This window comes from Castor canadensis, chromosome 6, assembly GCF_047511655.1.
Source record: "Castor canadensis chromosome 6, mCasCan1.hap1v2, whole genome shotgun sequence".
Classification (NCBI taxonomy): domain Eukaryota; kingdom Metazoa; phylum Chordata; class Mammalia; order Rodentia; family Castoridae; genus Castor; species Castor canadensis.
In genome coordinates this window covers 95,539,722-95,565,626 of record NC_133391.1, presented here as the reverse complement: position 1 = coordinate 95,565,626, position 25,905 = coordinate 95,539,722, and the positions used below count along the sequence as shown (strand labels likewise).

The 25,905-nt window shown below is 35.1% G+C and overlaps 1 pseudogene; it reads right to left on the bottom strand.

The window, feature by feature from the left end:
* Positions 1 to 22,956: 22,956 nt before the first annotated feature.
* On the bottom strand, positions 22,957 to 23,131 carry LOC141424371 (U2 spliceosomal RNA; annotated as a pseudogene).
* Positions 23,132 to 25,905: the final 2,774 nt, after the last annotated feature.

The following is a 25,905-nucleotide window of genomic DNA, read 5'->3' as shown; positions in this document are numbered from 1 at the left end:
TGCTAAGCAGGTGCTCTACCACTTGAGCTACTCCTCCAGCTCTTTTCAGTTATTTTTTTCAAATAGGACCTCGTGTCTTTACTGAGGCCACCCTGAACTAGGAACTTTCTACTTTCACCTCCTATGTAGCTAAGGTAACAGGCATGAATCACTAAGCTTAGCTTATTGGTTTAGATGGGATCTCATTAATTTTTTGCCCAGGCTGGCCTCAGTACTTCTAATCTCCACCTCCCAATTAGCTGGGACTATAGATGTGAGCCACCACAACCAGCCAACAGATAAAATTTTTCTTTTTTAAAAAAGGAGGTGGAACCTTCACGTTAAATGTACATCACCGTTAGTTAGATGTGACTCTGGGGAGTTCTATAGTAAAGAAGGAAAAGAAAAGATTTGGGGCCTAAGTTTTAATATGAGATTATTTCATATATGGAAAATCAAAATTTAAATTTTTTGAAAGAATTAACATGTTCAACAAATTAAAATAATGAAAATATTAATTATAACTTTGTCCAATTAAAGTTTAAAATGTAACATAAATAATTCCATACATTTTAAATAGTTTATATTTCCAATAAACTTTGAAGTGATTTGTAACAAAAGTATACTGGTGTTGAAAATAAACTATTTACTAGGAACATTTGCTTCATTCAGCAATTCATTCCAGAATGAAGCTGGATAAATGAAATGTTGCTTTTTTAAAAGAATCATGGGTTTGGAATAAGTGATTCTGTCCACCTCATGCCTGTAGGAAAATTTAAACCACCCTAGAAAGAAGAGAAAGTGACCTGCATGTGAGGCCTCCACTAAAGAGATTACAGTTTCATTGGTTACACATTCCTTGCCTTAATAAACATCACTGTCAGAGAACTCTCATATCTATCATAAATCACATTAGTTTCACTTCAAGCCCAAATATTCATATTCTCTGCATTGCACAGATGGAAGACAGTTGGTGTCTAATCTCTGTGAAGATCCCTTAAGGGACTTGGAAACAAGTTTCACATGCTGGAATCCTTCACATTTGTTGATTCAAAACTCAGGGCTTTTAAGCAACAGTAGTGCACTGCCCCCACACACACACACGCCAACACACACTCCAAATGGACCCTTTAACTGATCCTTACGGTATAGAGTCGTGAAAAGATGGAAGTCTTCATATTTTGAGAGTCAAGGAAACAGCTGTTTCTATAAATTCTTCTTGTGAAGACCTATGGCTGTAAATATTCCAAAGAATATATTCGTACTACCACATGACATTTGTTTCATTATTTGAAAATTGATCTCTAATCACAATTATATTCCCCTACAGAATGAAAATTGTAACCTTTCTTCTATTAATTCTTTCTGTGCAACATGAACTTAAATCCTTTCACTGTTCTTGTCTTTTCGTCTAAACACATTATAGCATATCTCTCTGCTTTTCTAAATTTCATTTTCTTCTTCGTTAGCATATAACTCTCATACTACCTCAGTCTGACTTTGATTGAGAATAATATTTTTTGTCTGTCAACCACAATTTGAAAGCTGTTTCATGCTTTGCTTTTAGAAATATGTATTATAAAAGTGCTAAAATATTTTATTTGCTTTTTTAAATTCAAAATGTATTACATTCAATATGCCTTTCAAACTATATATCCCTCCCTTTTTTTGATGGTAATAGGGTTGAACTTATGCTTACTAAGCAGTTACTCTACCACTTAAACCACTCCACCATCCCCTTGGCAGTGATTATTTTTGAGAGAGGGTCTCACTTTAGACACTAGCTATCCTGAACTGTGATCTTCCTATTCATGCTTCCCTGCATAGCTGGGATGATAGATAATGTACCATTGAGCCCAGCCATTGGTTGAGATGGGAGTCTCATGAATTTTTTGCCCAGGATGGCCTTGAACCATGATCTACTCAATCTCTGCTTCCTGAACAGCTACGATTATAGGCTTGAGTCACCACACCTGACTGTGTCTCTTCATATGATTATGATATGATTATGATACAGGAGCAGGAATACTACCTGTTTCTTGTAATTCATAATATATGTAAACAAGTTTGAATATTTATCTCTGATTATGTGACATTAAGAGTTGATAAAATATTTCAAATATTATTTGGGCAAAATAGAAGCAAGGGAATGTTTAATTCTATTAGTAAAGGAATTCATCACAGCAGTCAATCAGGAATATTTTCTGTAGTTTCAGTGTCCAGAGTTTTTATTGGCTCTTCATTATTATTTTTTTTGGCAGTACTGAAGTTTGAACTCAGGGCCTGACCCTTGCTAAGTAAGCACTCTACCACTTGAGCCAGCCATTGGCTTTTCATTAGGTTCACATGGTTGATTGAGTGCCCATATGTTTGAGTCTTCCCTTTGGTTTATACTATATGGCCTAAATCCTCAATTCTGGATTGACAACTACCATCCTAAATCACATGGTTAATCTTTCTGGCACAGCCAGTCCTCAACACAAAACTATCAGCATAGCAAGCTTCACCCTAAACAAAAATAATCTTATCATTACTCATGTATATTACTTGTCAGATGTCAAGGGTAAATTCCAGATCTGTCTTTGGGCAATGCAAACTGTTCACTGTGGACCGACTTTTTAAATAAAATAGTTAGACAACTAAAAATTTATGTAATTATTGATATGGTGAATTTAGCTCCACTGTTTTCATTTGACTTTCTATTTGCCCTATGTAATATTTATTTTTCTCTTTATGACGTCTTTGGTATTGGTTATTTAATATCAAGATTCCATTTTATTTTCACTACTAATTTATTACCTACATCTTTTTGTTTGTTTTTATTTTTAGTAGTTGCTTTAGGGTTTGCAATGTACATATTTAACCATCATAGTCTACCTTGAAATATTATGTCATTTTATGTATAATACAAGAACCTGACATCAGTTTTTATCCATTTTAATCCCCTTGGCCTTTGAGATATCTGACACCTAAACATGATATAGACTTGACATGTACTTATTACCTTTATTCTAAACACTCAAATTTTCAAAATACTAATACAAGCAATTATTTTCTGGGTAAGAATCCAAAAGCACAGGAAACAAAGCAAAAACTGACAAATAGGATTACATCACACTAAATAGCTTTTATATAGCAAAGGAAACAATGGCATGAAGAGGTAACCTACAAAATGGGAGGGAGACTTTGCCAGCTGTTTATCTGACAGAGGGCTAATAGTCACAATGCAAAAGAATTCAAAAAATTTAAAAACAAAAACCAAGTAATCCAATTTTAAAATGAGCAAATGATCAAAGATGTTTCCCCAAAGAAGAAATAAAAATGACCAATAAACATGAAAAATGCTCAATGTCTCTAGCCATCAGGGAAATGCAAACTACAAGATACCATCTCATCTCATTTACAATGGCTATTATTTAAAAAAATACTGGTTTTAAAAAAATTTGAAAACAAGAAAACACTGGTGAGCATGTGGAGAAATAGGAACTCTCATGCACTATTGGTGGGAATAAAAATTAGCAGTCATTATGAAGAACAGTATGGAGGCTCCTCAAAAAACTAAAAATAGATATTATTGGATCCAGCTATACCACTCCTGGGTATATACTTGAAGGAAATAATGTTAGCATACAAAAGAGATATCCACATACTTGTATTTATTGCAGCACTATTCACAAAAGCTAAGGTCTAGAATCATTCTAGATGCACATCAAGAGATGAATAAAGAAATGATTATATATATATATATAATATATTATATATTGTATTATTATATAAAATATTATATACTATTATATATAGTATTACTCATCAGAATAATGAGTAGAAAAGAATGAAATTATGTCACTTGCAGCAAAATGAATGGAATTGGAGGACATTATGTGAAGTGAAATAAGCCAGACACAGAAAGGCAAGTATCACATGTTCTCACTTGGATATGAAAAACAAAACAAAACAAAAATCAGAAAGTTGAAAAGGGATCACCAGGGACTGTGAAGAGTACCCAGGGTTAAGGGAAAAAAGAGGGTAGGAGGGTTTAGGTTAGAAGAAGTGTGGATGGGCATGATGAAAGCATAACATATACATATATGAAAATATTACAGTGCATCTCATTAATTTATACAATGTACAAATGTAATAATAATAATAATAAATCTTAAACTATTATCTTTTAGATGTATTACACAATGAGAAAAAGAGGTAAGCATTTCTTTTAATATTTTCAATTTCCTATCAGATACCATTTTTCTTTTGTCTTGAGGAAAAAATATGATAGCTAGTTAACCCTCAATGATTATTGTAATAAAACCACAAAAATGGGTAGCATGGCATATGTGTAAAAGAGCTTTTTGAAGAACACAGTGGACTGTCTATTACCAGTCCACTACCAATGACTTCCTATTCATTGATACATGTTTTTTTCTTCACTCTTTCATTATTCATATTTAACAAAGAAAAAATTTAAAACTGCCATAGGTGAAAAAGCTAAGAAACAAAAAAGGCGGAAAGAAAAGGAAAGAGACTAAAAAAACAGAAAAGAAGAAAAAAATGAACAGAAGTAATGAGACTAGATAGAATTACAGGAGGAATTTTGATTTATGAGACACAATCACAATAAATTAAAAATTTGAAAACAAAATACACACAGTTTTAAAGTTTTTTAAAGATGCATATGTAGCTATATTACCCACTAGGTTTTATTAAGATTTCATTCTTATTTATTTGTTTATTTTTTACCTTTTTATTTGTTTTAATTTTGTTATTGTGCTAGGAAGGCACAGTGTAGCATTTATAAAAGTTCTTACAATATATCAGACATGTCATACTTGAATTCACCCCCTCCATCATTCTCCCCTCCCCACATTCCTGGAATAGTTTCAACAGATATCATTTTTCCATTTATATGCATGTATATATGTATATATTTGCATTATATTCACCCTCCCAATCCTTTCCCCACTTCCTCCCCCTTCCCACTGGTACCAGTCCCCAAGACAGGACCTGTTCCACCTCTTGTTCTCCAATTTTGTAAAAGAAAAAAAACAATTTTGTTTGTTTAAGATAGCTACACAGTGTGTTTCCTTGTGACATTTCTATGTATATTGAACCAATTCGGGTTATGTTAAGATTTTAATAACAGCACTTGAACATCCCAAATTGTGTAGCATTGTGCATAAGTAATGGATGAGAGTTGCTGTCTTTGCCATGCTTTAGTATCATCTAAGTATATCCAAGATTATTTTTATGGAAATAAGATGCAAATGAATCCATTCTGACTTAAAGGCAAGAGACTGGGTGACTCAGGGCTATCAAATCCACCTAGGCAAGCAGTTAGGAAGCATAAAAGCAGCATTTACTACTGAGAGTGTGTTATAAAAAGAGACCAAGCTGATGGTGATTTGACTGATCTGGAAGCGGTTCAAGGTGGAACTCTTCTCCAAATGTAATTCTAACTGCTACGTGGCATAAACCTATAGTTAATTTATCTCTTTCCATCAAGATCCAAATCACACATAATATAATTGCCTCTGTAAGCACACTATCCATCATAACTAATGATGCAAAGATGAACCATTCGGCCAAAGGTCTGATGCACTTATCATTTACAGAATGAGAAAAAAAGACCATCTCATTTTTTACAACATATAATGTCTCTAATAACTATAAGTGTTTTTAATTCTTAAAATAGTTGGGTTTTAATCACTATATACTGTCCATCTCTAACTTTACAAATGGATTGAATTTCAGCAATATCTACACACTCAGAACATATTTTCCAACAGGTGAATGTTAAAAGTAATGGTTAGGTTTCTAGCCCAGCCCAGGAATCTTCATTCCTTTAGTGCTCATATATTATGAAACATGCTTTATGTACCAGGCAATCTTTTGTGCTCCTGGAATATAGCAATGAACAGCAAGGATGACTTTTTATCTACACAGAGCAACACATGAACAAAGAAACAAACAAATATATAACATTGCTCTAGATGCTATGATAAAGGAATGAGGGAAGGAAGGTAAGAGGGAGGGAGGGAAGGAGGGAGGAAAGAAGGAAGGAAGGAAGGAACAAAGGAAGGAAGGAAGGAAGGAGATCAGAGAAGGAAGTTCAGAGACACCTTAAGGTAGGCATACCAGTTCAGGTTCTGTGAGATATTGAACAGATGCTGAGACAGAATCTGGCATCCAAGCTTTTTTAAAATTAGTTTTTAATGCCTGTGAAGTGATAGAAAAAAAAGAAGAAATGTATAGTAGAAGTGAAACTGTGATGCAGGACAAACAAAGCCTCAGACAACCTACTGGTGAGTTCTGAAACAGGAACTGCACAACAGAATATTTCCATAGGTTGAAATTCACTGCCTTTTCACCACTCTTACTCAGTCAATGAATGCAGACTGTCACAGGAAGAACATTACCTCAAGTTAACCACTTCTGCAAAGGAGGCAAGCCCTGAAAGACCAGATAGATAGAACTGTCTGCTGATTTTACTCCTAACAGCTTAGTACGTGCTCTTCCTTGCAATGGGATCTATGGTGGTTTCATGTCTGCCACAATAGGGTAACCAGGGAAGGTTTTCTCTGAATGGAATCTCAAGTGAAATGCAAAATTGAACTTTGCTAGCATATAAAAATGTATATCATAGGTAGAGGGAGCAACAGTTGCAAAGTCCTTAGGACAATACTATATTTCATGCTTGCGGTTTTCCTCAAGATAGGAAGGAACAAGCCAGAGAGGCTTGAATAAAGGAAAACAGAAGAATAACATAGGAACTGAGATGGAAGATGTGGGCGGGGGTCAAAGATTTCATACATTAATTGTGAAGGAAAGGTTTTAAGTAAGGGAATGACCTAACTTACATTTGAATAGTACCACTGTGTCTGAATTAAGTGGAGAGAATCTAGCGAAAAAACAGGGAGACAGAACTGAAAACTACCCCAATAATCTGCTTAGAGACACTGAAGGCTTAGAGTAGAAATGGTATCTGTAGCAGTGCTGACAATTAGCAGGGTCACTTATACTTTGGACTTCAAGCCAACAGAACTTGGCAATAAGCTGGTGAGAGAGAGAGAGACAGAGACAGTGAGACAGAGAGAAAGAGAGGAGAGAGAGAGAGAGAGATGAATTCCAGATTTTGGCCAGGAAACCCTGGGAAAGAGTGCTCCTCTATCTGATAGATGATTAGCAGTTTCAGTAGCAATCAGTAATACCCTATTTAGGCTCTTTAAATTGGAGTGGAGATGCAAAGCAAGCTACTGAATAGTCAAATAAGATTTCAGGGACGTCACAGCTAAACATATAAGTTTGTGTATCATCAGGGGCTTTAGTTCCATTTTTTCTTTACTCCACTGTTCCCACTACAGAAGAGCCAGCAATGTGAATGTTAGTCAGGATGTGGTAAACCAGGAACCCTCATACACTGTTGGTAGGAATGTAAATTAGTACAACCGTTGTGGAAAGAGTGTGGATGCTCCCCATAAAACTAAAAATAGAACTGCCATGTGATCCAGCAATACCATTCCTAGGGATATACCCAAAGGAATATAAGTGAGGTTACAAATCAGGTTACATGAAAGACAACTTCACACCCATGTTTATTGCAGCATTATTCACAATAGCCACACTATGAAAACAGCTAAGATGCCCAACAATTAATGAATGGATTAAAAAAATGTGTTATTTATATACAATGGAATTTTATTCAGCCACAAAGAAAAATGAAACTTTTTCATTTGCAGGCAGATGGATGGAACTGGAGAACATCATCTTAAGCAAAGTCAGCCAGGTTCAGAAAGCTAAAACCACATGTTTTCTCTCATATGTGAAATATAGGCCCAATATAAACACAAGCAATATTACATATTGCTACAAGTAATACAAGTATATACATACAAGTATATAGAGAACATGTATCCAAAAGTGGGACTAGTAGAGGAGACCAATGAAGATGAAAAAGAAGAAAAGAAAGATAGCGAATAATAATACAGTACATCACATCTGTGCAGGAACAAGACACAAGGAAACACACTGATAACTGTTAACACAGAATGAAGGGAGAAAGTGAGGAAGTGTTGTGGAGGGGCTACATGACTTAAGCACAATGCATGTACAGATATAATATCAAGGCAAAAATCCCATTGAACAATGAACAACCACCTAAACTGCTGGAATATTGAGAAACACTGGAACAGTGCAAACATGGCTGCCTCTGATAAAAGAGCCAGAGAAAAACAGCACTTATGGTTGGCTGCCCAACCCCAATGACCTTCCCAATAATGTTCAGCACCTTTTCCTATTCCCCCTTCACAGTCATATTTTCTAATGCCCATCTCCCTCCAACCTACCTTTTCCCACCACAGGATGCTTAAAAACCCTCACCCCTCTCAGAGTGTTACTATGATAGCTGAGGGTCTCTCTCAGGTCTCCTTTCCCTAATAAAGACCTGCTGTTTGTTGAGGTTGCAGATTCTTTCTTGGTCTCTCTCTCTCTCTTTCTTTCTCTCTCTTGCTTCTTTATTTTTCTTTCATAAAGAATGAAGGACAAGAATGAAAAACAGATCATGCTAAGGAGAGGTCACTAATAGGAGAGGGAAGTTTTTAAAAAAAAAGGAAGTAAAGAAGGTGAATATGGTTGATGTATTTTCTATACAAAAGTGAATATAAAAATTTTAAACCTGTTAAAATCACCATAGAAAGGGGACTAAGGTAGAAAGGAGAAAAAAGGAGGGTGTGAACAAATTTGGGATACAATACATTGTGCATGGAAATGTCATAATGAAATTCCCCATACATCTTAAACAAACAAAAATCTTTTTTTCAAAATTGGAGAATAGGAACGTAAAATGGGTCATGGGTTGGCACCAGTGGCAGGAGGGAGGGTATGAGGAAGGTGTGAAGGAGGCTGAAAATGGTGGAAATATTATATAGTCATGTATGAAAATGGAAAATGGGACCTATTGAAGCTATTCTAGAAATTGGAGTAAGGGAGATAAAGAATGATGGAGGTGGTAAATTTAACTAAGATGTATTGTAAGCACTTTTGTAAATGTTACAATGTATCCCCAGTACAGCAATGGTAATAAAATAAGTAAATAAATAAATGTGTGCAGTATGTCATGGAAAGTATTTCTAAAGATAAACTTTATGGATATTTTAAGTGATGGAAATTCTTTTGGAATCAATCCTCAAAAATTATCACCTTTGAAGGAAATAATATCTATTTTCATGAAATTTTAATGTATTTGTTTAAAAAGTCAATCACTGTTCTTGGTTTGGTAGTAGATTTTTCCATATACATATTCATCTGTTCTATCAGGCCACCATTATTTTCTGAGTTGCATTTTTCATAATTTTTCAACTAAAAGTTTGAGGGTAAAGAAGGCTGGTAAAAATGAACTTGGGTATGACATATGACATGGAATTAGGATGAAGTCATTGTTCTTTCATTCTCCTGGCATTTACTATGTGCCTAACTTTGAGGATAACTCTGACATTCTGAGTTTCATTTCTTTTGGATTGACCCACAATAATGGTACATATTTTATGAGGTACAGTGGAAAGTTTTGATTCATGTATATATTGAGCAACGATCCACTCAGGCTACTCTTGAATGTGCTAATTGTTAGGAGTGTTTTGGCATAATGTCTGACCATTAATATAGCTGTCACTTAGCTCCTTCGAGACTAAGATATTTTATTCATCCTCCGAGTTTCCCAAAAGTTTCATGAGATGATACAATTTGTATAATAAAGTTAATGCTTCAGTTTATGAATTACTTTTACTTCCCAATATGAATAATAAAAATCCAAACAGGAAACTAAACATGGACCCCACCAGTATGATCTGATTATTCCAGGTTTTCTTGGATGCATTTTCACTTTCTCTGTTTCTCTCTTCTCCCTCTCCCCTTCTTCCTTCTCCTTCTCCTTGCTCTTTTACTTCTTTCTCTTTCTCTCTCCCCTCCTTTTTCATGGTCCCAGCTACTTGCAAAGAACATCGAGAAAGTGAATGTTGTTCAACAAACAAAGTTTGGATTCTGTTGGGAAGAAAAAGGAAAATGGATGTTGAGTGAAACAGAGTGTACTACATATGGTATGGTTCCTATATTGTAATTCTTGTCTTTCTCCTGACACAGAGGCCACAACTTAGTGCATATAAAACAGTAAATGTTTAGGAAATGTTGAGAGAATGCAAAAATGTAAATTCTAACAATTTCACATGTTCTTTCCTTGATGTTCTTGCAATACTTGCAAAATTAATTTTGTAAAGTAACAGAAAATAAAAGAATATCCAAAGAAAACAAACTAAAACTCTATGCTTACTTGGGAGAATCTTTGTTGATTTATTCTACCTTGCTTGGGTGTGTTATTTAATTTCAGAGGGAAAGCTTTCAATTCATCCAAACTAATAATAAATTTTAAAATATAATTCCATATGATTCACCATTTTCATAAAATCCTAAATAAACTGCTAAGAGAAACTGAAGCAACTCAACCTATTAAAGAGAGAGAGAGAGAGAGAGACGAGATTCAAAATGGCAGAGAGCAGAAAGAATCAGAATTCCTGAGCACCATGATTTCAGAAATCACTTAAGAGTCATGGTAGCTACTTCTGATTCTTTCTAGCCAACTAAATTACTGCTGACACATAGGGTGCACATAAAAGTCAAGGACTGATCCTTAAAACAGCTTTTAATTGTAGCTAACAGCTGAAGAAATTCCTAGAGCAGTACAGCACAGACCCTAGGGTGCATCTACCTTCGGAAAAGCCTCTGACCATTTCTCCTCACCCTCCCCTTTTTTTTTCCTTGAAAAAAAACAGAAGACTGTGGATCAAACTGAACTAGACTCTGCAACATACTGGACTCTTAACCCACAGAGCAGCCTACATCCTGCTGGCCTGGACCCACCACAGGACCAGGACCAGCACAGACCCAGTGAGGGTCTGCCTTGGAAAAACTACCCACCATTTCTTCCCATTGTTTTGGACTGTGAATCTGCAACCCCAACAGGTGAGCACCTCACACCACACTCCCTCTTGAGAACATAATCCATCATGACTCATGGGCAGATCATCACTCCCTGAACAAAAGTGAATGCCATTGACAGTGAATATAATTCATCACTGTCAGTGGGAACAGGGCAGAATGTTGAACCAACCTCAGAGAGCAGGGGCAGGAGCAAGGAGCCAAATTCAGAGAGTAGGGGCATGACAGATCGCTGAGCTTATTTCATGGAACTGTAAGCAAGGCATAACACTGAGTTGACCCACCTTATTGGGGGAGGAGCTGACCGGCCAGAGTTATGGTTGTGGAGTGACTCAATTGTTGCCTGATGAAACCAGAAACATATCTGACCACTTTGGACAATCTGGCAATGAGCAATCACAGATCTCAATTGCAACCTGTCTTATGGGCAGAAGAGATCAACCACTGCTCACAAACCAGCCTTCTGGTGAGACCACCACAGAGATCCTGTCTGCACCAGATGGCCAATCATACCAAGAAAGCACAAGACTCAAAAACCTCTGAGCTGACTCCCCATTAAAGTGTACAACAAAGAGGGGCAGCATCCATTACCACACAGCCCAGCATATGAACATTGAAAAGAAACAGGGACACAGGGAAAGCCTCAGTCATAAGTGCCAGCACCTGGCTTTGATGCCAAAGGAATAAATCTAGAGCTTTCACCAAACTCATTTTTTTATATATTTTTGCTTTATTCTATTTTTTATTTTTAATCTTTTTTTACCTTTTTATTTAGTATTTTTAATTTTATTACTACTATTTTCTTATCTTTCTTCTTACTCCCTTTATTTTCTCCTTTTCTTGTGCTATAATCCATTGTTCTCCCCTCCAACCATTTTTTCTGCCTTTTCATCCATTCTCTCCTCTTGTCTTCACATCTTCTCCTTACCTCCCCCTACTTTTCACCTCACTTCCCTTCCTTCCTCCACACTTACCACTTGCTGATTAATCTACTGCACCGAACCTATACACCTTATCCTCCTGCAATCTTTGGCACAAGCAACCCCCTACTACAACAACTGAACTACACCCTAACACACACAAAAGCCCTAAAACCCTGTAGTCCCCACACCTCTTCCCCCACCTCATTCCCCCATCTTCCTACATCTAGTGCCATCTTTTTAATTACTTGTCTATCTCTGTCCAAACAACAATTACCACCCCAATTCACACTGCTTATAGATTATATCACCAAGTGGTTCTCTATATATTATGTAAACAATTGGTCTGGCATTGAATCTGTGAATTTGTTATTGCTAATTACACCTCCAGGTCAGGGACAGAAATAGCACATCAACCTAGCTAACAACTAATCTAGTCACAACAGAGTAATTAACTCAAGGGGAAGATAACAGATGATCAAAACTCCCAATTAGCCAATCAATAACATAGAGGCATGGCACAAAATAGAAGCATGGGGAAAAGGAGGAGGGAGGGGAATTCCACCCCTTAAAGATCAACTATTCGATAGAGGATTTAGTGGGAAATGAAGAAAATGAATACCCAGTTCCTGACCCCAACAGACTGATGACAAGAATGTCCAATGAGCTCAATGATACCCATGAACAGTTCCTCAAGAGAAACTCAAGAATGAGCTCACTGAGCTATTCAGTTGATAAGCTTTAAGAGAAGGTTAAAGAGAATACACAAAATCAACTCAAAGAATATCAAGATAACACCAATTTAAAAAAACTTAAGAAGACACAGAAACAACTAAATGAACTCAGAGAGGACTTAGATAAACTTCAAAATGAAACAAAGAAACTATAAAAAGAGAGACGGAATAAAGAAAATAGCACAAGATATGAAAGAGGAGTTTAACAAAGATATGGAAAACCTCAGGAAGAAAAAAAAATCAAACAGAAATCCTGAAAATAAAAAGTTCCTAAAATCAAATAAAAAATACAGTTAAAAGTCACTCTAGCAAATGAGAACAAGTGGAAGGCAGAATCTCAGGGCTTAAAGATGATATAAATATTAAAGGAGAAAAAACAGAAGAATTCTTAGACAAAAGACTCAAGATCTGTGAAAGGAATACATAAGAACTCAGCAATTCCATCAAAAGACCAAACCTGTGAATCATGGGCATCAAAGAGAAGGTGTTTAACCCAAAGGCACACCTTTGTCAACAAAATAATAGCAGAAAATTTCCCATATTTTGAGAAAGAGATGCCCATTCAGATACAGGAAGCCTCCATGACACCAAAGAGACATGACCAAAATAGAACTTCTCCACAACATATTATCATTAAAACAACTAGCACATAAACAAAGAAAGACTATTGAAGTCTGTAAGAGAGAAAAAACAAATAAAATAAAAAGGGGAACTAATTTAAAAATAGCAGATTTCACGACAGAAACATTAAAACCAAGAAGGGCATGGAGTGAGGTATTTCAAGCACGGAAAGAAACCAATTTCAGTCTGAGGACACTTTACCTGGCAAACCTATACTTCAAAACAATAGAGAAGTAAAAGTATTCCATGATAAACAGAAACTAAATATATGACCACCATCCCACCACTCAGAAGATTCTGAAAGGAATCCTACACACAGAAAATGAAAACAAACAGAACCACAAAAGGAGAGGAGGTATTAAAACTCATGAGGAAAATAGACAAGTACTCAAAGAGTAGCATTGAATTGGTTGCATACACCCAAATCCTTAAACAACAAAAACAACTAAATGGCAATAATCACCACATATCTATCAATATTAACACTGAATGTTAATAGACTCAATTCCCCCATCAAAAGATACTTTTGGCAAACTAGATTGAAATGGAAGACACAACAATCTGTTGTTTACAAGAAATCTACCTTACTGACAGAAACAAACACTCTCTTAGGGTGAAAGGGTAAAAGAACATTTACTAAGCTAATGGCACCTGAAAACAGTCAGAAATAGCAAAACTTACATCAGATAAACTGGACTTCAAAACTAAATTAGTGAGAAGAGACAAAGATGGTCACTTCATACTGATAAAAGGCAATACATCAAGAGGAAAAATGTTATCAACTTATATGCACCCAATGTTGGTGCACCCAGCTTCATTAAACGTCCACTAATGGACTTACAATCACAGATAGACCCCAATACAGTGGTAGTGGGAGACTTTAACATTCCTCTATCACCAACAGGTAGGTCATCCTGCCAAAAAAATTAACAAAAAAATTCTAGAACTGAATGACACCATAGATCTAATGGAACTGACAGATGTCCAGAGAGTATTCCATCCTACAATAGTATAATATACATTCTTCTCAGCAACCCATGGAACTTTCTCCAAAATAGACCGTATCTTAGGGCACAAGCAAGTCTCAACACATACAGGAAAGTTGAAATGACTCCTTGGATACCATAATGCAGTAAAACTAGAGCTCAACAACAAAAGAAGCAGCAGCAAATGCACAAATAATTGGAGGCAGAAGAACATATTGCTCAATGATCACTGGGTCATAGAAGAAACAAGGGAGGAAATCAAAAAGTTCCTGGAATTTAACTAAAATGAAAACAAAACCTATCAGAAACCATGGGACACAGCAACAGCATTCCTAAGAGGAAAGTTTATAGATATGAGTGCATATATTAAAAACACAGAAAGATATCAAATAAATGACCTAATGTCATCTCAAACTGCCAGAAAAATAAGAGCAAGCTACACCCAAAACAAGCAGAAGGAGAGAAATAATAAAAATAAGGGCTGGAAACAATGAACTGGAGACAAAAACAAAAACAAAAACAAAAAAAGAATCAATGAAACAAAAAGCTGGATCGTTAAAAAAATTAACAAATTGACAAGTCCCTGGCTTTTCTCTGGAGGGAAAAGACCCAAATTCATACAATTAGAATGCAAAAAGGGGGATAACAACAAACAACAAAGAAATGCAGGACATCAGGGATTACTTTGCAAAACTATATTCAAATAAGTTGGAAAAGCTAGAAGAAATGGACAAATTTCTACAGACATAAGATCATCCAAAATTGAACCAAGAGGGTATTAATCACATAAACAGGTCTATAATACACAATGAAATTGAAGCAGCAATAAAGAGTCTCCCAAAAAAGGAAAATCCAGGACCTGATGGATTCTCCACTGAATTGTACCAGACCTTTAAAGAACTAATACCAGTAGTCCTTAAATTTTTCCACAAAACAAAAAAGGAAGTACCACTGCCTAACTCATTTTATGAAGACATTATTACCTTCATCTCAATACTGGACAAGGGCACATCAAAAAAAAAAAAAAAAAAGAGAGAGAACCACAGGCCAATCTTCTTAATGAATGCTGATGCAAAAATCCTCAATAAAATAATGGCAAACTGAATCCAACACCATATCAGAAAGATCCTATATAATGGCCAAGTTGGCTTCATCCCATGAGATGGTTCAACATAGGCAAATCATTAAATGTAATTCAGCATCTAAACCAAAGCAAAGACAAAACCCGCTTGATCATCTAGGCAGAAAAAAAAATTGATAAAATTCAATACCATTTCATGGTAAAAGCTCTGAGGAAACTAGGAATAAAATGTATATCAACATTATAAAGTCTATATATGACAACCTTATAGACAACATCATACTTAATGGGGAAAAACTGAAACCATTTTCCCTAAAGTTAAGAATAAGGCAAGGGCACCCACTCTCTCCACTCCTATTCAACATAGTCTTGGAATTCCTAGCAGGAGCAATAAGACAGTAAGAAATAAAAGGAATACAAATAGGTAAGGAAGAAGTCAAACCTGGTCTTATACCTAAAAGACCAAAAACACTCCTAGATGCTATAAACAGCTTCAGTAAAGTAGCAGGACACAAAATTAATTTACAAAAATCAGTAGCCTTTTTATACATTATCAATGAACAGATTGAGAAAAAAATATAGGAAGACAATTACATTTACAATAGCCTCAAAAAAATCAAATACCTAGGAATAAACTTAGCAAAAGATGTGAATGACCTCTACAAAGAAAACTACAAACCATTGAAAAAAGAAAATGAAGATGACAACAGAAGATGGAACGATCTCCCATGCTCATGGATTGGTAAAATAAGCATAGTAAAAATAGCTATACTGCGAAAAACAATCTACATATTCAACACAATTCTTATCAAACTCCCAATGACATTCATCACAGAGATTGAAAAATCAACCTTAAAGTTCATCTGGAAACACTAAAGACCGTGAATAGCCAAAGCAATACTGAGCAAAAAGAGCAATGCTAGAGGTATCATAACATTCAACTTTAAACTATACTACAGAGCCATAGCAATAAAAACAGCATGGTACTAGCACAGAATCAGATATGAAGACCAGTGGAACAGAATAGAGGACCCAAATATGAATCTACACAGCTATGCCCACCTAATTTTTGACAAAGGTGCCAAAAACACATCATGGAGAAAAGATAGCCTCTTCGACAAACATGCTGGGAAAACTGGTATCTCCCTGCAGAAAACTGAAACTAGATCCATGTTTATCACCCTATAAAGTATCAACACAAAGTAGATTAAAGATCAAAAAGAATTAACCTAGAAGGTAACACCCACACACAGGAAATCAATGTGAGTCAATGCCCTGTATAGCTATCCTTATCTCAACCAGCAAAAACCCTTGTTCCTTCCTATTATTGCTTATACTCTCTCTACAACAAAATTAGAAATAAGGGCAAAATAGTTTCTGCTGGGTATTGGGGTGGGGTAGAGGGAGGGGAGAGAGGAGTGGGTGGTAAGGGAGGGGGTGGGGGCAGGGGGGAGAAATGAACCAAGCCTTGTATGCACATATGAATAATAAAAGAAAAATGAAAAAAAAATAATTAAACCAAAAAAAAAAAAAAAAAAGACCTTAATATAAGACCTGAAACCTTGAAGCTATTACAGGAAAGAACAGTTAATACACTGGAAGCAATAGGAAGCAATAACTTCCTCAGTAAAATTCAAGTGTCTCAGCAACTAAGAGAAAGGATCAACAAAATGGACAACATGAAATTAAAATGCTTAAAACAGAAATGACCATAAAATTCAATATTTATTCTCCTTTCTTCTCTTAATTGATTCATAGGCAATGCTATCCATCAGTCTATCTATTTACCTGTCACTGATCTATCTGTATTGTTGGACTTGTAGCATATAAAATATACTATGTTTGACAATAAGAGCAAAAAGGAAGTGCTTGAAAAAAATAATAAAATGCTTCTGCACAATGAAAGAAATGGTCTGCAATTTGAAGAGACCACCTACAGATGGGAGAAAATATTTGCCAGCTATACATCAGACAAGGAACTGATAACCAGAATATACAAGGTTCTTACAAAACTAAACTCCAAAAGAAAAAAATCAATCAACCAATGAAGAAACAGACACATGAGCAGAACAGTGCCTTTGCAAAAGAAGAAATCCAAATGGCTAAAAAAAACATAAAGAAAATGCACACCAAAACCACATTAAGACTCCACCTTACTCCTGTTTAGAATAACTATTGTCAAGACCACAAATGACAATACATGTTGGAGAGGATGCAGGGAAAAAGGAACCCTCATGCACAGCTGGTGGAAATGTAAGCTAGTACAACCACTATGGAAAACAGTATGGTGGCTCCTTAAAAAACTAAACCTAAACCTAAAAAACTAAACATAGATCTGCCATAAGATCTAGCAATACTACTAGGGATGTACCCGAAAGATTGTGAGTTGCCTACAACAAATGCAGCTGCACACCCATGTTTATTGCAGCAGTGTTCATAATAGCTAAGCTCTGGAATCAGCCAGGATGCCTCACTACTGATGAATGGATTAAGAAAATGTGGTATTTATATAGCATGGAATTTTATTCAGCCAGAAAGAAGAATGAAATTTTGTCATTCACAGGTAAATGGATAGAACCAGAAAAACATCATCTTAAGTAAAGTTAGCCAGACTCAGAGGGCCTAAGGCCACATGTTCTCTCTCCTGTGTGGAACATAGACCTCATAAAAATGCAGCAATATTATGAAATACTGGTCACACTAAGGGGAGTTAAAGCACAGGAGGGCTAGGGAAACTAAGAACTTGGATAGGGTTGAATATTATAAGGATACTTCCTGTATAGCTACCTTTATCTCAAACAAGCTAAAATGTAGTGTTTTTCATTTTATCTTTTTCTCTTCTACAATATTGGAGAATAGGAGGGCAGAACAAGTCCTGCTCAGGGCAAAGGGCTGGCACCAGTAAGAGGGGGAGGTGTTGGGAAAAGGGAGGATGAATATGGTGCAAAAAAATGTGTACACATGTATATAAATGCAAAAATGATACTTGTTGAAACTACTCCAGGAATCAGGAAAGGGATGGATAAAACAGAAGAGTAGAGGGGGGTGAATGTACTTATGATATATTTGATACATTATAAGAACATGTGCAAATGCAAAAACTCCCACCCAGCACAACAATAAAGAAAGAAAGAGAAAGACTTAGAATGCCAAATGTGAGGACCAGCAAAATTTGGAAATAGGAATACTTCCTAGATGTGCAGCCTAGATTGTATCATACAAGAAACATAGGTAAAAATGAACATTCAAATTATACATTTATAGACAAACATTTATCTAGGATCCTGATATATGAGAAGATAGAAAATTTAAAGAAAATAGCAACATATAATAACAAGTATCTAGTAATCTAAACCTTAGGTTGATTCACAGTGTACATTTTCCCTAATTATGACTATAATTAATAATGAAAGTCTTTTATTTTCAATATGTCTCTGGGAAAGTCATAAAGCTGAATGATTCTTACCAGGAACAATAGCCCCACCCAGCACTCCTAGAAGATAGAATTTAAATGATGCTGAATTTCGTTAAGTGCTTGATATTTAGTAAACAACAGAACTATCATCCATTTCCTTTCCATTAATATTTATCAAAAGATAAAATTGTTGATATTTTACTCCATCTAAAGATCTGTTTTACAGCCAGTTATCCATTTTAAAAAACAACCTATTAAAGCACAAAGTGACAGTAGTGGATTTTTATCTATTTATTTTTTTCTTTTTGTGTAGTAATTATTGATAAAAAAAATTCAGATTTTTCTCCCAAAGGGAGTTATGTTGGAAGAAAATTTAGTTCAGTTAGATAATGCCCCCATTCAAGTTGCATTAAGTGAAGATTTAAAAATATAAACATTTTTTCTTAACACATTGGGGTACAAACAAGAAGATGGAAGTCAGAGATATTTTTAAGGATGATTAGCTCTGGTTTAGGTGCCAAAAGAAAACATACTTAGGAATGAAGTATTCAATATTCATTTAGATGTATTCCTGGTTTTCAGATCTAGTTTCTACTTTCAACAAGGCAGGAAAGACAGGAAAAGACTTGGTGAGAAGTGGATTGGCTAGGTGGAACTGATCCATCCTCACAGTCAAAGCCCAATATCAAAATCTAAAACAGCCTCTAGAATTGTCCAGGCAGAATTACCAAGCAGATAGAGTCCTGTAAAGAAGAATATCCCAACAGGCAGCAGAAAACAAACAGTGCGGCAGCAGAAAACTGCGGCAGCAGAGAGTCATGTCAGGATCCTGTTTACTAGCAAGTTCACCTTGAACTTATTGTCATAGATTTAAGGAAATTTACCAGAATAAAAACTTGGGAAAAGAAGCATACATCAAGCATAGGTATGTTATCTGAGTAATCAAGTGTGAGTTGATTACCTGATGACTCAGATATTTTGAAACCAAGAAGAAATAAAAATGATCTGACTATCCAAAGATAGTCAATTGTCTTAGAGACAGAACCATCAAACTCTGTTTTTCTCCATGACAAATAAGACAAACAATGCTTGTTACTTGTGCATTACTCACTCTTGAACTATCATCATCTTTTCTCTTCTCTCATATAACCATCTCAATTCATTAAAATCTAACTTTGGCTCTAATTTATATTCTGGAATATTACCAGTGCCCTTCTAAAGCTCCTATCTGATGACTTAATTCTGCCTTCACCCTGAAACATATCATTTTAGAAAAGTCTCACTTTTCTGAAATCAACTCCCATCTCTTCTCCTCACTTTCCATTCAATCCTGAAAGAGTGCAGGAATGATAATAGTAAGATGAGTAAATTTAAAAAATCCATCCCTATCTTGGGGGAAATAGGAACTCTGAGGTTACAGGAAAGCCAGAGTTTCTGAATTACCTAGACTACTCATCGTATTTAGTGGACTAAAATAATTTTTGAAAATGATAAATGTCCAGAGACTTTTTTACTATCCAAGAATGATAAAGAGAGAAATCTGTGCAAGATTTTTAAAAGTAGGAAAATAGCTCACAGTGAGCTATTTTTTGTGGGATTGTGTGTGTGTGTGTGTGGTGTGTGTGGTAGTGGGGTTTGAATTCAGTACCTCACACTTGCTAGGCAGGTGCTCTACCACTTGAGCCATGCTTCCAGTTCTTTTTTTTTTTGCTTCCAGTTCTTAATGCTTTATTTATTTTTCAGGTAGGGTCTTGTGTTTTTGCCCAGGATCAAGCTCACACCATGTTCCTTTTGCCCATGCCTCCTTCACAGCTTGGATTACAGGCATATGCCACCACATCCAGCTTCACTGTGAGATTTTTAAGAGACAGTGAGAAAAAGAATAGTTTTTTCTGCTTATAAACAATGAGGTCTCATGTTTTTATGCAAATGGCTATTCAAAGGATTCTCAACCCTTCAGTCTCCATCTCTCTTAAGACTCACATTTCCGATTCTTATTGAATATCTTCTATGTCTATATTTTCAGATACCTTAGCTAATAATATTTGAGACAAAATCCTTTTTATTAAGCATATTTATATTCTTTCTCAGCAATAAGAACATTATAATCATCCAGCCAAATCAACTGACTCCTACTTCTCTTCTATGCCTGACATTCAAGTACCCTTTTTCTGCCTGTTGAATAAATTTTACTTTTAATCCTCATCCTTCTCCATTTCCAACCCTTAACTACATTTTAATCAGCAATCTCTTTTGCCTAGACTTTTGAAATAGGCCCTTACTTATCTGTCTGATCTCATCATATTTTAAGTTACCTTCTAAACTACTTCAAGGTCCTTTTTTTCTAAAACAAGTGTAATTATTTCATTCTCTTTCATCAGTGTATATTAAATGATGTTCTCTTCATTAGAATTATTTCTTCTACTTGAGAAATGTTCTAATCATTCATGAAGTCCTCATCAGTTTCTCTGTCATGAATTGGGAAATCCCCAGCCCTGTCCCTTGATCACATCGTTTTGTAGGAATAGCTGTAAGAAAATAAATCACTATGAACTGTGATTGTATGTTCTATTACTAGCTTTCCTCCCTTCAGAGAATGAGATTCTTAAGTGCAAGGGTTCTTTTTTTTTAGTCATTTTTTATTGTCCCAATGCCTGCTTGTTGGATGAATGACCCAAAAGGTGGGCTACCATGTTTAGTGCTAGATATTCTTACTCTACTTTTGGCCCAACTCAGGGTTAATACTAAGAACTGGAGGTAATGCTGATCCTTTGTATTGATCAGTTAATTCCAAGGAATAGGTAGATGAGAGAGATTAGGGAGGTTAGGGATGGAAGCGATTAAATTTATTAATCTGGGGATTCAAAGAAGCTAAAGTCATTGTTCATTTCAGTTTTGTTTGTCTTCAATATTTTATCATTTAGGTACTTAAAACTACAATTATTCATTTAACACATTGTTATGAAATCCTTGTAAGTCACTTTTGTTCACTTGATTGTCCAAACATCCTTGAGCTTTTTAAAATAGAAACCATTTACATTATAACCTTATTGCTTCGCTTTAATATTTATTCAGTTCTTCTGATACTGAGGAATGAAGTGTCACATAATAAGATTAACTGGCTAACATGAACTGAATAGCTGCACACAGCAGCTACATTGAGTGAGAATGTCGGAACAAGAAGACTGCTATGAAATGCAATGGTTCTGCTTATTATCCAAATATAAATGTAATTGCTTTTTGCAATAACTCTGACAGCTTTTATATATGATGGCTATATTAGAAAAACTTAGTTGCCAGAGCTGACATCTAGAAATTAAGTATTATACTTGGAGAAAGAGAGCAGAGAGGGAATATGTGTGATTATCTATACTTATCTATTTCACATGTAAGAAGCTATAATGAATACATGAATCCCTGATTAAACAGTTAGCCCACAAACTAGAAAATATGTAGAAATACAATTTCTGATGTGTAGTTAGATTATCACCTCCATGAACTTTTGTCAGAATTTAGAAATTTCTTTTTTTAGTTTTTAATTAAATTTCAGTATGCATTTGTTATTTTGGAAGAATCTGTCAGTAAATTAGGTAGCAAAGGTAAATTCCTTTTAAAAGTATTTAACTCCATTTAGAATTGGCAGATAAAATTCTACACACTTACTGTGTACAATATATTATTTTGTAGTATAGATTGTGGAATGACTGAATCTAACTAAATTGAGTAAGCATAGTCAATTTATGATGAGAGAACTTTATATACTCTCTCAGCATTTTTCAGGAATACAATATATTTTAATAATAGTCACCATATTGTACAAGGGATTTTGTCCTAACCAAAAATTTGTATCTTTTGATCAATATTTCCCCAATCCTTTCCATGAATCACTCCAGTCCCAGATAAACACTATTATATTTTCTACTTCTAGGCTAATATACCAATAGATTTCTTTACATGGTTTGTGATATCAATGACAACTGGTGAATGGACCAAAATTTATGGTTCTGTACTTTGTACCTAACACTGTTTCAAATTGCAATAACAATTGCAGTATCATAGATGTGCAGTTAGGTAACAACTGCTGCCTAAACAGATACACTGCTTTAAGGAAGTTCACTTCTACAATAAGCTAGGTCAAGAACAATAGAGATTCTGTTTTCTTACCTTCCAAAATATGTAACATGGTGATAAGATAAGTCAAATAGAACTGGTTATCTATTAAAATGTTTTTTAAAATTTTTGTGTGTATACCATTTCAGGAGATACTGCAATGTCAGGTCAATGTGTGGAGCAAACTCCTATTCCATCTCCCTACTCCAAGAATCTATTTAATAAATTGTTTTTGCATAGAGAACATACCAAATATTAAACACACAGAGCAGACACTACACTTAGACAAAAGGCCAAGAAATAATTATTCTATAGATATTTTGTGGAAGCATAGGCAAATCCTCTTGAGTATAGCAATTTTCTATGCTCTCCACTTTCTGAATCCCAGTCATCTTTATTAAATGCTCATCATTTGTGACCATTACTGTTGTCATTGCAGAGACCCTTTCTTACTACCATCACTCTTTTAATGCATTCTAGGGAGGAGCATAAGCATCTTGGATGTTTGCAATTCAAGATTTCAAGGTAATCAATTCTATTTGAAATTAATTCTTGCCTTAAAATTTTGTTGTAGGTGGATATGATGGAACATGCTGTAATCCTAGCACTTCTGAGGCTGAAGCAAGAGGACCATGAGTTTGAGTCAAGCCTGGGCTATATAGTGATACCCTGTCTCAAAAACATAAAGATAAAAAATTATTTTAGAAAGTGACAAGATTAGACAATATTTAAAATATGTATTTTTTAGGGATAAAAAACTATTTTGAGCCATCTTTCACCTCCTCATTGCTCTCTTTCTCTGCAGCACTTCTCATTTCCTATTCTTCCTCTTTTTCTAATTTTTTTACGAAACACAAGCACATGCATGCACACACAAACACACACTATTTACAAGACCATTGTGTCTGGAGAACTCAGAACCTAATCAAATGATTGGAATTAAATAATGTAAAAATTATCAGGTACAAAAATATGAACTTGAGATAAAGAAAATTCAAAACATCATAAGAAGTGAAATTCACTTTAGAAAAACCCTGCAGGAAGGGAGGCACTGCTCTAAAATCTTTTCCTTTGCAACATCGAATGTTTTATGTGTGCTTTACTAATTCAACTCCAATTATCATGGCTAATACTCCCCTGAAGCTAAGCTGTGAAGAAGGTAAAATGAATCTTTCACACTTTCCATTCTGGATTCTGTGATCCTCTCCTGCCTTTGAGGACTTAACAACCTCTCCCACTTTCCTCTTGCACCATTACTATCTACCTTGTACATTTTATGCTTGGGTCAAGCCTGGATTTCCAAGGTATTATATGTGCAATGAAATTCAGTTCCTGTTATTGTCCATATGTTTTATTTTTCATTTGTCTTTCTTGTTGTCATAATGGTTACTTTGAATAGACCAGGAATCTCCAACAGAAATAAAAACTCTAGTATTACTGGGAAAAGTAGGCAAGATGTAAAACAACCTTGAAGGGTAAGGACTAAAACAAACTGAAGACAGATAACATCTAACATTCAATCTGAATATTGTCATGTGGAAATGCAGACATGGTGAGATGAGAGCCATGGATTTCTCAAGAGAAGCCAGAAATGTGGTTTTTATATAAAAATTCCAATATTTATGAAACACTACAGGTCTAAACAAAGACATACTTTCAGGTGGAATTTAGGCTACATTAGCACAACCTTACTACCTTTGTTACAAGTGATTTTCAAATAAGAAGACAATGATTAATAGTAGTTTAAGCTTTTTTTTCAGAGATGCCTAGATTAGGGAGAGAAACTAATGCTTAAAAATAATTACAACTTTATGGTGAGTGGAAAAATCATAGGAGTAAAGGTTGCAGCAGTACAAAAACCAGGAAGAGGACATTCACCAGTCTCAAATGACATAAAGAAGACGAATCTCAAATGATGGACGGCATGTATCAGGAAGATGAAGAATAAATAGTATTCTAATCAGAGTTGCCTGTGGAAAGGTAGGGAGATAAGAAAGAGCAGCATATTCTTGGAGAAAAAAATTAGTTGAGGTTTCTTCCCCAGATAAGTAAAATAACATCAGATTTGACTTTTGAGAGAAATTATTTAGGAGAAGAGGGCCCTCATGATCTCAATAATTTTAAAACATGAAGCTCTCTCTATTTCTCTCTCAAGATAATTTTGACATAATCTTATTATTCCCTTGGATCACAGGCTATTCATTACAGAATTTCACAAAAAAAATTCCTTTTCATAGAAGTTAAGAATTTACGTTTAGAAGATGGCAAGGTCATCAGTAGAAGATATTTTGTTCAAGGATATATTGCTTACCATTTCAATATCTCTAATGTTTCCAAAAATAATTTTTACTTTCAGGATCAAATGAGATCATTGAATACATATTTGGTTCAGATGTAGAACTGACTCCTCTGAGGAAATAAAGCTAGCCAAGTTGGAATCCCTTTTGAATCTTCATGGGAAACACACTGACATTAATTAACTGTTTCTTCTCTCTTCAGAATCACGTGCAGAGGCTTAGAATAGCTGCAAATAGGAGATTCCATATAAAATCCTGTCATATCATGTATCAGACCAGTAGTAATATACACAATCAAAAACACTGAGAAAATCATTAGTAGTGTGGAAGATGCTTTTGTAAATAAAGAGCATGAACAAATGAATGAACTATTTTGAGCCAGATCTTTCAATGATCATAAAATATTCTATCCTTGTATGCTCAGGATATACATATATATGTATATGTGTATATATATATATGCATATATATATATATATATATATACTCACATTCAAAGAAGCTGTTCCTAGAGTACATAAATGTGTTATTAACAAAACCAAGATTTATCCCTCATTGTGGTCTTGGGTAATATGTGTGTAATCAGTTGTTGGTTCTATTTGAAACAACTTTAATTTAACAATCAGAAAGTTGCTTTCAGGGACTTTTACTACATTTATTTTACAAAGAGTGAGCTTGAGTAAAAATGGTGACTCACTCCATCATACACATATTTGCAAGAAACATCAGTTTTAGTTTATCTGCTCATTTCCTGTGTCTTCCCAGCATGTTGCCAGTTTATG